At 40.7% G+C, this 13,386-nt stretch overlaps 1 protein-coding gene across 1 annotated transcript in view; it reads right to left on the reverse strand.

The window, feature by feature from the left end:
• The window catches only part of Chn2 (chimerin 2), a 312,915-nt gene that overhangs the window by 88,314 nt on the left and 211,215 nt on the right, over positions 1–13,386 (reverse strand). The window lies entirely within an intron of this gene.

The raw sequence follows: 13,386 nt of genomic DNA on the forward strand, positions 1-13,386 counted from the left end.
AATCCCAGGTTTTGATGGGTGATCCAAAGTGACACTGAAAAGGCACTGAGTCAGACCTATTGCCTAAGCCTAATCAATGTTAATTCATTAGGATGTGTATGATTTCAATGTCCTCTCTCAATGGATTCCATCATGATTGGAAAAGGTGAGACACACATTTGTGGCTGGAGACACACATCCCAATATGTCACTTTGATGTTTAATGCAGATTCTCGTAGCTTCACAACAGTGTTGAATTCTTTTAAACTTATATAGCTCAAGGTTCAAAATGCACATGGGTTTTTCTTTTAGAAATCACAGAGGTAAGCGTGTTTGTCCTGACAAATGTATCTTAAAGAATTTACTTCTCATATGAATTCTTTCATGAGAATGAATTACTCAGGGGCAGAAGATCAGAACTGTATTGCAGAGAAATTGAGTGCTGGTATTTGAGGACGGAAATGATTTCTAATGCAATGCTTTGTTCAGAAGTCTTAAAATTAGGAACAAACAGTTGGGTATGGTATAATCCCAGCTACTCAGGAATTAGGGGAATTGCCAGTTCAAGATTAGCCTGGGAGTCAGCAAGACCTTTCTTAAGACAAATTGCAACTAAACTAAGCTAAACTAAACTAAAGGGTAGGGATTGTCTCAAGGAGTGGTAGAAACATGCCTGATTCTCCAGGTTCAATCCCTGGCAGTGAAAATAAATGTACATACAAAGCAAATCTCTGGGTCCTTTGTGAGCATGCTGGAAAGAAGAGTCAATTCAAAGTCAGATGGCCAGGGAGATTCTACTCATTAGGTATGCCACCTGCAAACTACTAGTTAAATAGAATCTGGTGAAATAACCTGTCTTCACTAAGGCTTAATTTTCCTGTTTCTTTTCTGGGAAAGAAGGGGAAATTTAAAAGGTTATGAGGCTGATTAAAATAATGTGATTCTTAAATAGATTAAACACTATAACATGCTTTTTAGCATAAAGTTCTTTTTCTAGGGGTGGGAAAAAGTAGTTATATGTTTCTAAAAATCATTCAGAACTGAACAAAACACATATCTGTGTACAATGAGCTGTTTCATATGGTTTAACTGTGGTTAAAAATATATACTACTGTCTTTACTCTGTTAAAGGTATGTTGGGTACAGTTCGAGTTATGATTTTTCCCTAACTCTCAATTTGAGTATTAAAAAGATGTCAGTTGTAAATGACATTGGCTGGATCTCTGCAAAAATTTCTTAAGCCCCAAAGTCACTAGAGAGCAGTAAAAGTTGCATGTGTAACTTTCACTTATTCTTCAGATGGCTGGACTTCATAAATTAGGAGTCAGAACAAAGTGAAATATTAACTTTCTAGAAACTTCAAAGAGACTATATAAAGAGAAACAAAACCAATGAAGGCATTTATAAATGATCATCATAAAACCCAGCCAGACTCAAAAAATGAGCAGAGCCAGTTCTGCAACTTGTTTCTAAGGCAATGAGAAAAAATAACTTACAGTTTGGACTGGACTGTTAGAGTTTTGTTAATGTCAAAGAAAATCACTCAAGGAACAAAATCCATCTTCTTCCTAGAGTTCATCAGGACAAATTTTCTACAAATTCTTTCAGTCTGATGTTTCATTCTTAACCATTGTAGATGGCCTTTGGCCTTTGCTTCTTCACGGCCTGGAGGTTTCCAGTTTCCATTGTCTTTTCTACAGATAACCTGCAAGATATCCTGTCCATCCAAGGCCTTTGCTATGAATGAGGCCATGTTTCCATTTTGTTAAGTGGAAGAGTTCCTGGAAATACCATGAGTTGATAAGAATGTAGTTCACCAGAGTTTACTAAAACTTTTTTCTTTTTTTGGTGCTGGTACTGGGGGCTTGAACTTTAGGGCCTGGCACTGACCCTTAGCTTTTTCACTCAAAGCTACTGCTCTACCACTTGAGCTATAGATCCACTTCTGGTATTTTTGGTAGCTAATTGGAGATAAGAGTCACACAGACTTTTCTGCCTGGGCTGGCTTCAAACCTCAATCCTTAGAGCTCAACCTCCTGAGTAGCTAGGACTACAGGTAAGAGTCATCAGTGCCCAGCATGACTCTTTATCATATTGCTTTAATATTATTTAAGTTCATTTAATTATTCAGAGATTTATAAAAGTATTTCTTTAGAGGTAGGAGACAAAGAGTGGGGGGATGTGCCCCCAAAGTTGTCTGCCTAGCAACCTAAGCATTATGTTCTTGTCTGCTGGAGTAAACACTAGATGATCCCTTTTCTAACTTGTCATTGTCTAAAAGAAGTGTAGTATGGGTTGTTTGATTAAAATAAAAATGAACCTGAATTTGAGTGGCTGAGCTTTCTCAGGAATAGTGACAGTTAAATGAGCAGAGCATGTGGCAGAGAGGAGGGTAGTGGCTAGCCAGGGGAATGAGTCACACTTTCACTTACAAAGACAGAGCAGTCAACTCAAACTCAGTGTAAGCCTTCAGTGGCCTTGCTCAAAAGCAAACCAGCAACTAACGAATGATGAAGCATCCAGGAGACGTGGTAGACTGCAGGACGGTCCCACAGGAGGCTCACAGCACATCCTCAGGACTCAGCTTCTCTCTCAGAGTTCCATTCTAGCCTCTCTGTGGTGTCAGGAAATCCCCAACAATCTAGACTCATCTTCCTGTTATCTCTAGCTGGGCAGACAGAGAGTAAAAGGTTTTCTTCTAGAACTCATAGTGAAAGTCTGTTGTCTTCCATGGCCTCTGACTTATTCACGTGTCTACTCATGAACAAACCATAGGGGCCATGGAAGTGCGATCACCTTGCTGGGCCTAGAATTATAATCTGCCTCTGGTATCTAACCTGAGAGGAGGAAGGGAGTTGGATATGGGTACAATTTCCAGAAAATAGCACATACATTCTGGCAGCAAAAATGGTAGCTATTCACTGTAGGAAGAGAAGAAGGGAGATGCACATTCATTCAGATTAGACAGGATTGTGGTAGAATACTGCAGAAGTCAGGAAGAAAGCAACACCTGTGCTAGGCCAGGAAAAGAAAATACTACTTCATCCAACATGTTTGTTATGAGATTCATCTTTTGGCTTCAGTATTTTGCCTATATGAGGAAGAGAGTGAGACCAGCCCAACTCTCCATATTTTCATTTCCTGCCTCCATGAATCAGCGAACCAAGGAACAAATATATTCTCAAGCCTGTAGTCCTAGCTACTCAGGAGGCCAAGATCTGAAGATCAAGGTATAAAGCCAGCACAAGTAAAAAAAAAATTATGAGACTATTATCTCCAATTAACCAGCAATAACCCAGAAGTGGATGTGTGATTCAAGTGGTAGAGTAACTATCCTTGAGTGAAAACACTAAGGGACAGGCCCCTTAGTTCAAATCCTAGCATAAACAGTAACAAAATGCTGAAAAGATTGTATCTGTTCTAAACATTTATGACATTTTTCTTGGCATAATTCAGTAAAAAAAAATACAGCATTGACATTGTTTTTGTTATGATGTGTTAAACAGAGGTGATTTAAACTCTAAGTGTGTGGGTGCATGCAAATCCTGTCCCACCTTATAAAGGGCTTGAGCATCCATGGATGATGGTGTCTGTGGGATTTCTGAAACCAATTTAGCTGGATAGTGAAGGAACAGCTATAGATAGCAGAAAATGCAAAGCTATTTTCAAATGCTCTGGCTCTGAGCTCAGTTCTGCTGCCCATACCCTTGTTCAGAAACATTGGAAGGAACTCTGAAGTCAAAACTTGCACAAACTCCCAGTGAGATGGAACCAGAGTGATGGTTACTGCACTATCTGCAGTCCCCATGGCTGGGCAGCATCCCTATGTGACAGCATCGTTAACATCCCACGGTCAAAGGAGATGAAAGTGGCAGGTAATTCCTCTCAAACACTGCCTTGGAAAATCACACACACCGGCTCCTGGGGAAGGTGGGCTCCTCATTGGTCAGTGCCTCCCTGGAGTTCTCAAAATGTGACTCGCCAGTGTTTAGGGGACCCATGGCCCTTACATGATGCCAAACTAATTTTACTGATTGGTTTTCGAAGTGATTGGCCATTAACAATCTGTCACTGGTTCAGTTTTGTCCCAGTAAATATTTTTAAAACCCACATTTACCTACAAAAGCTATTAAAAAGTCTCTTTGGACACAGGGTAAAAACCTGTTTGGTGTAAATCAACTGAACAACTCATGGGGGGAAAGGGAAAAGGCGAGGGGAGAGGGGGGAATGAGGAAGGAAGTAACAAACAGTACAAGAAATGTATCCAATGCCTAATGTATGAAACTAACCTCTCTGTACATCAGTTTGACAATAAAAATTAAAAAAAACTTATTTATACAAAAAAGTCTGTCTGTTATCTCTACAATTACATATCTGTGAGCTTATTCTCGTATTTCAAACAAAATAATACATCATGACAGGATGTATAGAGAAGTAGATGTGAGAATCCAGCCACAGAAGTGATTTACAAAAATATTCAGATTTAATTAATTAATTTTTGTGCTGACATTGAGGCTTGACCTCAGTGCTGGGGCAGGTTTCTTTAGCTTTTTTACTTTAGAATGGCTCTCTATCACTTGAGCCACACCTTTACTTCCAGGTTTTTTAATCAAAGCTAAATGCTTCAGAGACTTTTTGGCCTCAGTTTCCTAAGTAGGTACAATTATAGGCATGAGTCACGGGGGCCAGGATAATATTTTTATTTTGAAAAGCAGTTGTCTTTCACAAAATATGTTATTTGCACTAACACATAATGGTCATGTGCTACTATTATTATGTGTTAACTAATGTTATGTTCAAAATAATTAAGTGATTTATTTTCAGTTTTATGTCTAATAGAGTAATATCAATAGGTATAACCCATATAAAAGAAATCTCCTTAGAGTCCTTAGTAAGTTCAAAGACTCTAAAGGGGGCTTGAGTACAAGGAAAAGCTCTGGATGAGAAATCCAGGGAGTCAGATGTCTGAGATTATTTTTACATTTAAATGATCCAGGGTGTCAGATATGCTATGTGGTTTCACAGAGAATGAGTACAAATTGCAAAAACAGACGCCTCCTAACTATTTCACAGCTGGATCTGTACTATAAAACCCGAGGCAATGGGGATGATTCAGGAAGCTCATGGCTGAAGATTTGTTCTTGCTCATAACTCTCACATCTGTTAGGTTTGATCCTTTGAGGATCTCACTGGCATGTAATTTTTCCGTCAGCCACAAGAGGACAGTGTTGTATAGAAAAATAGCAGAGCCTGCCACTAGCTTTTTCTTCCAGGATTTGGCCGGTATTCAATCAACACATGCTGAATGCACAGGGTTGATTTTTTTTTTTTTTTTTTCGTTCATGTAAAACTCTAACCTGAGGACACTGTGATTAGTGAAAAGGGGCACTTTGTGATAAACTGTCAACCCAGTAGACAGAATGACTACATTCATATTTGTACTTAGTCTCAACCTCGGCTGTACCATCAGGCTCACCTGGAGCTTCTACAGTCCAGATGCTCAGGACTTCTTATACCAAGTAGTTAAATCTGGGGTTCTGAGGGTGGGGTCCAGGCATGTTTTGTTGTTGTTGTTTTTTTTTGAAACTCCCCAGTAAATTCCAGTGGGCAGCCAGGGGTGAAAGTCACAGTCCCATAAACTGGGTCCTAAGGAAGAGACACAGACTTTTCCTATTCCTCCATAGAATTCTCCTAATCTATTGCAGTTAATTATTCCTCATCATTAAATTTTTAGCCAATATTCTAGGGGAAAGGAGCTAAGTGAATCCTTGCACAAGCTCAGCTACCAACAACCACAAGTGGCCATCATCTATGAAGGTTTGTTATGCATATGAAGATGCAGAGAAGGAATGCCAGTACCTAAATTAGGACATGAGAATCTTAGGAAATAAAAGGCAGGCAGGAGGTGGGATGGGTATCTATTGTGGAAAGAAAATGTTCTAGTGTCTGGTAACCAGGTTCTCAGCCCCTGGCTGTACTGTTGGATCACCTGTGGAGCCTAGAAATATACCTGGAATTCACCAGTAAAGACGGATTCAATGGGTCAGATGATGTGACTGAACATGAGCTATTCATTGTTTTAAAATCTCCCAGAGTGATTTTTATCTTGCATCAGCTTTGAGAACTCCTGAACCATCTAAATCAGGTGTTACTCACACAAATCAGATCTTACTGAGCATATCAGTGGGGGGTTCTAATATAAAATAATGCTTAGAAGAACCTAGTTTCAAGAGCAAATGCAAGTGAAATTTGAATCCATTCTTGCAGTGTTCTATTCCATTCCATTTTATGACTGTAGGTGAGATGGATGACCACAGTTATTATTGCCTCTGTCACTTTTAAAGTCTTGCTCATCTTCATTTACCCTTGACTCCTAGGAAAAACTAGCAGTTACATAAGCCTATCTTTTCCACCCCATCAATTACATTCAGGATTTAGGTTCTGAAAACAAAGGCAGTATCTCTGCTTAGCAATGGGCAATGCCATATTTTTATCTTAAGACACAAAGCCTCTCCATCCTCCAAGACCAAAATCCTCTCCACAGTGCATAATTGTGGGCCACAGCCAGAAAAAGGGCTATCACATCATGGACACCCATGCCCATTTGGCTTTTGAACTGCATTAACTTTATATAAGTAATGATTGCACTGACACAGCAGTAGTATAGCTGAATACCTGAAGCTGTGTTGTATTCACACCTTGCATTAGTTAATCTCTCCTCCATCTCTCCTCCCCAGTTCACCTCTGTACCAGTAAGGAGCCTGCCCTTAGAGAATGAGTAGTGACTTCTGCTGAGTTTGGCCAATGGGAGGTACAAGCAGATGATCAAAGGAATGGGATGAGGGAAAAATGAGGTATTTCTCTCTCCACCTGGGTGGTACAACAATGGGTTGCACATCTGATGAACACTGGGAGCCCCTATTCCAGCCTTTATGAAACTCCAAGAACCCTTCTGTCTTCTCTGGTCCCTTGAACACAGGGGTGGTGAACACTCCTGCCTTTGCCAGCCCCAGGGAAAGCTCCATTGTTAAATAAGTCTTTTCCAGAATCCCAGTTGAATATGCCTTTCATCCTGTCAGGACCCTGCTGGGAACCTTCCATACACACTGCCTTCTGAATTACCATTTGCTTCCCAGTGATTCACACAGGAACCGCAGACTTTGAATTTCCGAGTCTCACAGATCTGAAGTCTAAGGCAACTTCTAAGTAGAGGTCACACTGAAGCATCTCTTTCAATCTGAGCATCCTAGATGTCCTTACAATACTCTTTGTGCTGATGAGGTGGGTGCTTCACTTTCTTCTTCTATATAACAAAGGAGTAGCTCAAATGGTCTCCAAGGCCCCTTTTCCCCCAGGCTCCAGCTTCTCACAATGCTACAAGGAACACATGACCAGATTTCAGCCAATGGAAGAAAGAGCTTGTGCAGAGGAAAGGGCCTCTGAGACACTGATACACTGATAAACTGGGTGTATTTGAGATAAACTACTTCTTAGGATGAATTTGGGGGTAACTGTTACCTGTTTAAAATAATTAACTCATGTTTCATTCCACAAGTGTTTTCAAATGAACCCATTGATATACTACTGGGTTTTAGAATCAGGAGTAAGTCTAGGAAAGCCACAGCCTCTGCCTATAATCAACCTCTTAGGTGGTGAAAGGCATTCAAACCACAGGTTCCCAGACTTGGTTTATATAGGAAACATCCAAGTTTATGAAACCCATATGCCAGGGAGTGCCTGATACAGCAGTTCTGGGATTCAGTCCCAAAGGCGCTTTTCTTTTTTCCCTGGTGCCCACCCTGGGGCTTGAACTGGAGGCCCAAGTTCTGTCCTGGAGCTTCTTTTGCTCAAGACTAGAGCTCTACCCCTTGAGCTGTCTTTTCTTGAGTAGGTCAGTGGAGATGAACTTTCATGAACTTTCCTGTCTGGCTTGGTTTTGAACCACAGTCCTCAGATCTCAGACTCCTGAAGAGATAGGATTACAGGCATGAGCCACCAGGGCTTGGATCCCAAAGATGCATTTCTAATCAGCCTTTCAGGAAGGGCCCTTGCTTGTGGTCCCTTAGGGCCACGCTATGAGAGCCACTGCAGTTACCTAGGACACAGTGCCAAATGCTGGGGTATTTGTGAGAAGGGAGGTGAGTATCAACACTTTTATGAAAGAGAAAAGTGGCTCTGCTGGGCCCAAAAGGAGGACCAGAAATCCTCAGAAAACAGGAAGAGGAAATTATCTTAGGCCGAGGGTATTAAGAGAGAAAATGGCTAGAGAAATGCCTGGAAAAGTGGGGCCATACTGCACAAGGCTGACATGCTTGTCTGTCATCTCCTGAGCCTCCCTCACTACTTCCTGTTCATCTTGGACTCTGAGCTGTGCTGAGGCTCTGGGCTTTCCTGGCAGCTTGACTGCCCAGGTCCTTGCAGTACTGCTTTCACTTTCTGCTGTGATGCAGGTGGCACCCACCAGTCTCTTCCAGGGAAGCATCCAGGAAGTGGGAGGAATCTGACAGTTCCTAGGCACCTTTCAGCTAATAGGGAACAGGGAGTGATGGATAAGCACCACCTTACTTCAGGTTCTTCCAGGAAGAGTTCTACATGGCTTGTCACAAAGTCAACCAAGTGAATGGTGCATATTCCCACTAGATTCTCTCCTCACCTGTTATACTGGCCCAAATTTTGACCTTTCTCTCTTGTTTTCTTGGATTCCAGCCAGGAATAACCATCTGTTTCAAGCTCTGGTCTCAGGCTCCTAGGACCTGGTTCCAGGGGTCTAGGACCAGACAGACTGCAACTGTCATGCCGAAGAATTTGACCTTTGTCCGGTAGACAGAGCAAATCAGCACTTTGCCAAGATGAAAACAAAAGCAACAATCTTCTGAGCAGATGCACCAGGAAGCACCAGCCATAGTGTGGAGCTGTAGAAAGGGCCACAGGATGGCTGCAACCTGTTCCAGAGGCCAGGGCTAGCTATTCCTTGTCATGACATTGCCTCCCATTCCAGGACTAGACAGGTGCATGCCGTGAAATATCGTCCCTCATGTAAAAGGATCTGGATAGACCAGCTGAGCCATTGGGTGGAAACAGTGAAGGGCACAATGAAAGATCACCCTGGATCAAGAGAAAGGGAGCTGGAATGGTAGAACATGATTTTTTTTTAAAGGGCAGTAGGGAGAAGTCATTGCTGTCTGAAACAATTCACCTGTGATGAAGGGAAGTCTATTAGATGGCATGTCTTTCCCACAAGAAAAAGCAGCTCTCCTTTGGTCCTCAATAGAAAGAAGAATGGAAACCTAAGAGAGTTTCCTTATTGGTTCCCAGCAGCTTGAGAAGGAAATATGGGTGGGGGAAGTGGGGGAAGGCTGGAGAGGGTCCCAGGGAGCTCAGCTGGGGAATCTATGGTTGTGGGATTGCAGATGAGGCAGGGACAGCCATGGCATGCTGTCTGTCTGACCATTTCTCCCCTGTGCTGTAATTATCTTCTTCTAGCACTTTGCTCTTAGAAACTGTCTGCTAAACATACACCCTTTGTAAACCATCTGCGGTGTTGGAATAAAAGAAAAACGGGGATGTGATCACAGGGAAGAGGGCCAAAGAGAAAGGCTAAAAAGAAATACAGTATTGGAACTGTTTTCTTTCTCTCTCTCTGGCTCTCTCTCACCTCTCTGCCCCCTCTCTACATCTCTGTGTCTGTGACACTGAGTTTACACTTTCCTTTCTTATGGAAGTACTGGGGTTTGAATGCAGGGCCTGATCTTTCACTAGGCAAGATGCTCTACTGCTTGTGCCATGCCTCCAGCACAGAAACAGATTACAGAAAATGTTTTGTTCAGAGCTCAAACACATCTGAATTTAATTCATAATTCCCCTTATTTAAGTTTTGAAGAGATACTGCATAGATCATAGTTCAAAGTTCATAGAGTATCAAATAGGAACAGGAAAATATTCTTTCCCACATTTACTTCTTCAAACCCACTCTACCTCCCATAGGCAACTAATGGTATTGGTTCTTGTAGCCTCAAAATATACTGTATAATTTGATAAGAAAAATATGTAAAGTTATTTTTCTAGTAATTTCCACAAATGAGACAACTACATACACTGCATGACAAATTAATACTATACACACTGCATGACAAATTAATTGCCTTTTCATTCTCCATATCAGCCCACTTGAGGCTCTCACTGTTTTCCTGCACTTGCATAGAGGTAACATAATAGTTTTGATACTATAGGTATTTAGATGTTTATATCTTTTGCTGCTGTAAGCCGTGGTAAAATGAATGAATAAGAGATGATACAGATTGAGCATACCTTGTCCAAAAATATGCAATCTATAATATATTGAAATATGAAACTTTTAGAATAAATTAAATTGTGAAGCATTTGAGAATTTGGGTGTACAGGTTATGGATGCACAACCAAAAAAATCTATGCAAATATTCTGAAATGAAGAAAAACTTGAAAACATTGCCAGACCTAAACATGTGGGATAAGCAATACTCAACTTGTATATTCTTTTTTCCTTTACTTAATTTTTTTTTTTTTTGCATTACTGGGGTTTGAACTCAAGGCCTTGAGTTTATTAGGCAGGCACCATACCACAATGCCACAACCTTACTCCTGTATTTCATTGCTTATTTGTGTGTCTTGACCACAGCCTGCCTATTTCAGTCTTCCTGTAATTGCTGTGGTGACAGATACATATTACATCCAGCTTCCTTCTATTGGGATTGAGTCTTGCAGACTCTTCTGCCTGAGCTGGCCTGGAACTGTGGTCCTCCCAACCTTAGCCTCTCACATAGCTTAAGACAACAGGCAGGTGACTCTGGTAATGGTGATTCCTACCCTATGAACCTGGAAAAATTGCTTTGAGGATGAAAAGAGGACTTATTTTACCTTTAGGAAATCTGTTTATGAACTATAGTTGTCTAAGCCAATGTTGAATCTTCTTGTTTTTCTTACAGTGTTTAAAGGGTCAGTTTTAAAGGTCAGTAGTACACAATCCACTCATGGTATATATTCTAAAATACATTTCCTATAAGAAATTGCAGTGGTCATGATGTTTTAAGTAAAGGCAGTGAATAGTGACCCTTTTACATCCCAATGTTTTAAAGACCAATTAAATAAAGAATCAGAAAGGGAACAGATTGTCATTAGTTACGCCATTGCAACTTTCTTTCTTTGCTTCCTTTATATTTTCCCACCTCATCTACAGTTATTAAAATCAAGCTCACATATACCATACTGACAGATAATAAGTCTAGAAGCCATCAGAATCTAATGTGGTACCGCATACCTTCTGGCCAATTAACATTGCTAATATTCTTAGATAACATAGCCTCTCGGGATTCATTTGGAAATTATCAATCAAATAAATGGGTGAGCAGTGTTTGAGTACTTTGGAAATGGAAATTGGTATCATGTTTAGATGTGAAAAATATTGGGAGGCCTAACTATTTCACTCATTAGCCCCTTTAAGACATGCCATGAGCTTAGCAGACAAGTACCCCAGGCTCTTCTCAGTCAATCCATTCAAGTTTCCACTGTGTCTTTTCTAGTCACTGACTCCATGGCAACAGGACACTGACCTGCCCTTAAGGGAAACAGAATCACTGGCAAGGCTGAGACTTTTAATTATTCTACCTGTCAATACAGGCCAGAAAGAAATGGATAGATTCCTACCAAGTTACTTTACCAACTACTAACAAAATGAGTGATTGCCAGCAAGTGGCCAGCCTGTGTCTAGAGTATTCCCCAAGAAAGACAATCATCATATCATTAGTGTCCAAGAGAATCCTTGCCACAGACACCTGTCCATCAAGACACCTGCTGAGTTTTGACATCTTCTTTCAATATTTATGTTTTCCCCAAAAGGTAAAAGGGATTGACTCATTCAATGTGATTAATAACTTTATTTTCCAGATTTCTTTTTAATAAATAAATACAAATATCTACCAGAAATGACACATTTTGTTGTGATAGTTTTAAAATTCGGTTATTATTCAGAAATATCAGCATCTGTTGACCAAACTTCAATCCTGAAGGAAGATAAGGATCTAGAAATATCAGTTTTGATATTCAGGATCTATACTCTCATCCCTCACACAGGAGAGACAGGCCACATTTTCTCCTCTTTCTTTTCCTTGATGTGTTCTATTGTGTTGCTTGACATTTGTGACAGACTGTCTTTTTGGTAGTGTCTGGCTCAGAAATATAAACACTGCTTCAAAAATTTATTTTCCAATTAATCTTCTGATTTGTCATGCTAAGAAGATCAGCTTCCAGATTTTCTATTCTAAATTACTCTTGAACAGATTTTATAGACAGACTAAGAAATAGCTCTATTCGTGAGAACAAATTCTGAAAGCTGAGACTCAAGACTCTTCTGTCCCTGTCTCTGTCTGTCTCTTTCTTATGTTAAATGTAAATCCTTAACTCCACAATTTCCCCAATCAATTATTTGTAAAAGGATACGTCTAACTTGGCTGTGCTGTGGAGGCACCAGAGTTATTTTTTAAAAAGTCACATTATTTTTTCATGAGCCAGCTGCTCAACTGATGTACTTCTGGAGAAAGCTCTTCATGGCTCTGATGCTCTATTGCCAAATTAATTCATATCCCCTACCCCACCTCTACAATAAGACCACATTACTCCTCTCTATCTTATCTATTTCAGGGCTTCTAAGTGAGTTTCTACCACTGATGATCAATCAGCCTGAGGTTCCTTTGGTTTGCATCCATTCTGGACAACAGGGGGCCTGCACTGGTTTGATTAAAGATTAGCAACCACCAGACGGAGCAGTGTTCACCATCCTATCTGCTCCCTTATTATGTCTGTCTCTGTTCTAGCTTGGTTTAGAAGCTGAGTTCAGCACAGCTTCAGTGGGGGCTAAGGGTGTGGCTGTCAGTTTCAGATATGACCAGGCAAAGGGGTGCACTAAAGGGGTACATCAAAAAAAAATCTGCTAGCAAACTGTGGTGTCTTTCAAATAAGCCAAAATTTATTGGAGAGGAAATTTAGCTCTCCAGCACCACACATCCAGGTTGCACAATCAGCCATTTGGGAGTTTTCTAATCTCTGGTGAGGCCTGATGATGCTTTTGGGTGGGGCAAAGGCCAGCATCTCTTTCTAAGTCTTCTAGAGAGACATAATTGCTATAGCCATTATACTTCCATATCTGTCAGTAATTCATCTAGGTTAGATCAGCTACAAGACTCAGCTGGCCAATCGCCATAGTCACTCACTCATCCCTATGAGAAGCAAACACAAAGGTCTTGCATTTGGCTAGCTGAGCAGCACTAGAAATGGAGCCAGCAATGCCTCAGATGGCAGCACAAAACACGGTTCATCACACTGGCTTACCATTTAACATTAATGGAGTGTTTGTCCTTTCAAATTCCAAACAAATTA

Source organism: Perognathus longimembris, chromosome 2 (assembly GCF_023159225.1).
Source record: "Perognathus longimembris pacificus isolate PPM17 chromosome 2, ASM2315922v1, whole genome shotgun sequence".
Lineage (NCBI taxonomy): Eukaryota > Metazoa > Chordata > Mammalia > Rodentia > Heteromyidae > Perognathus > Perognathus longimembris.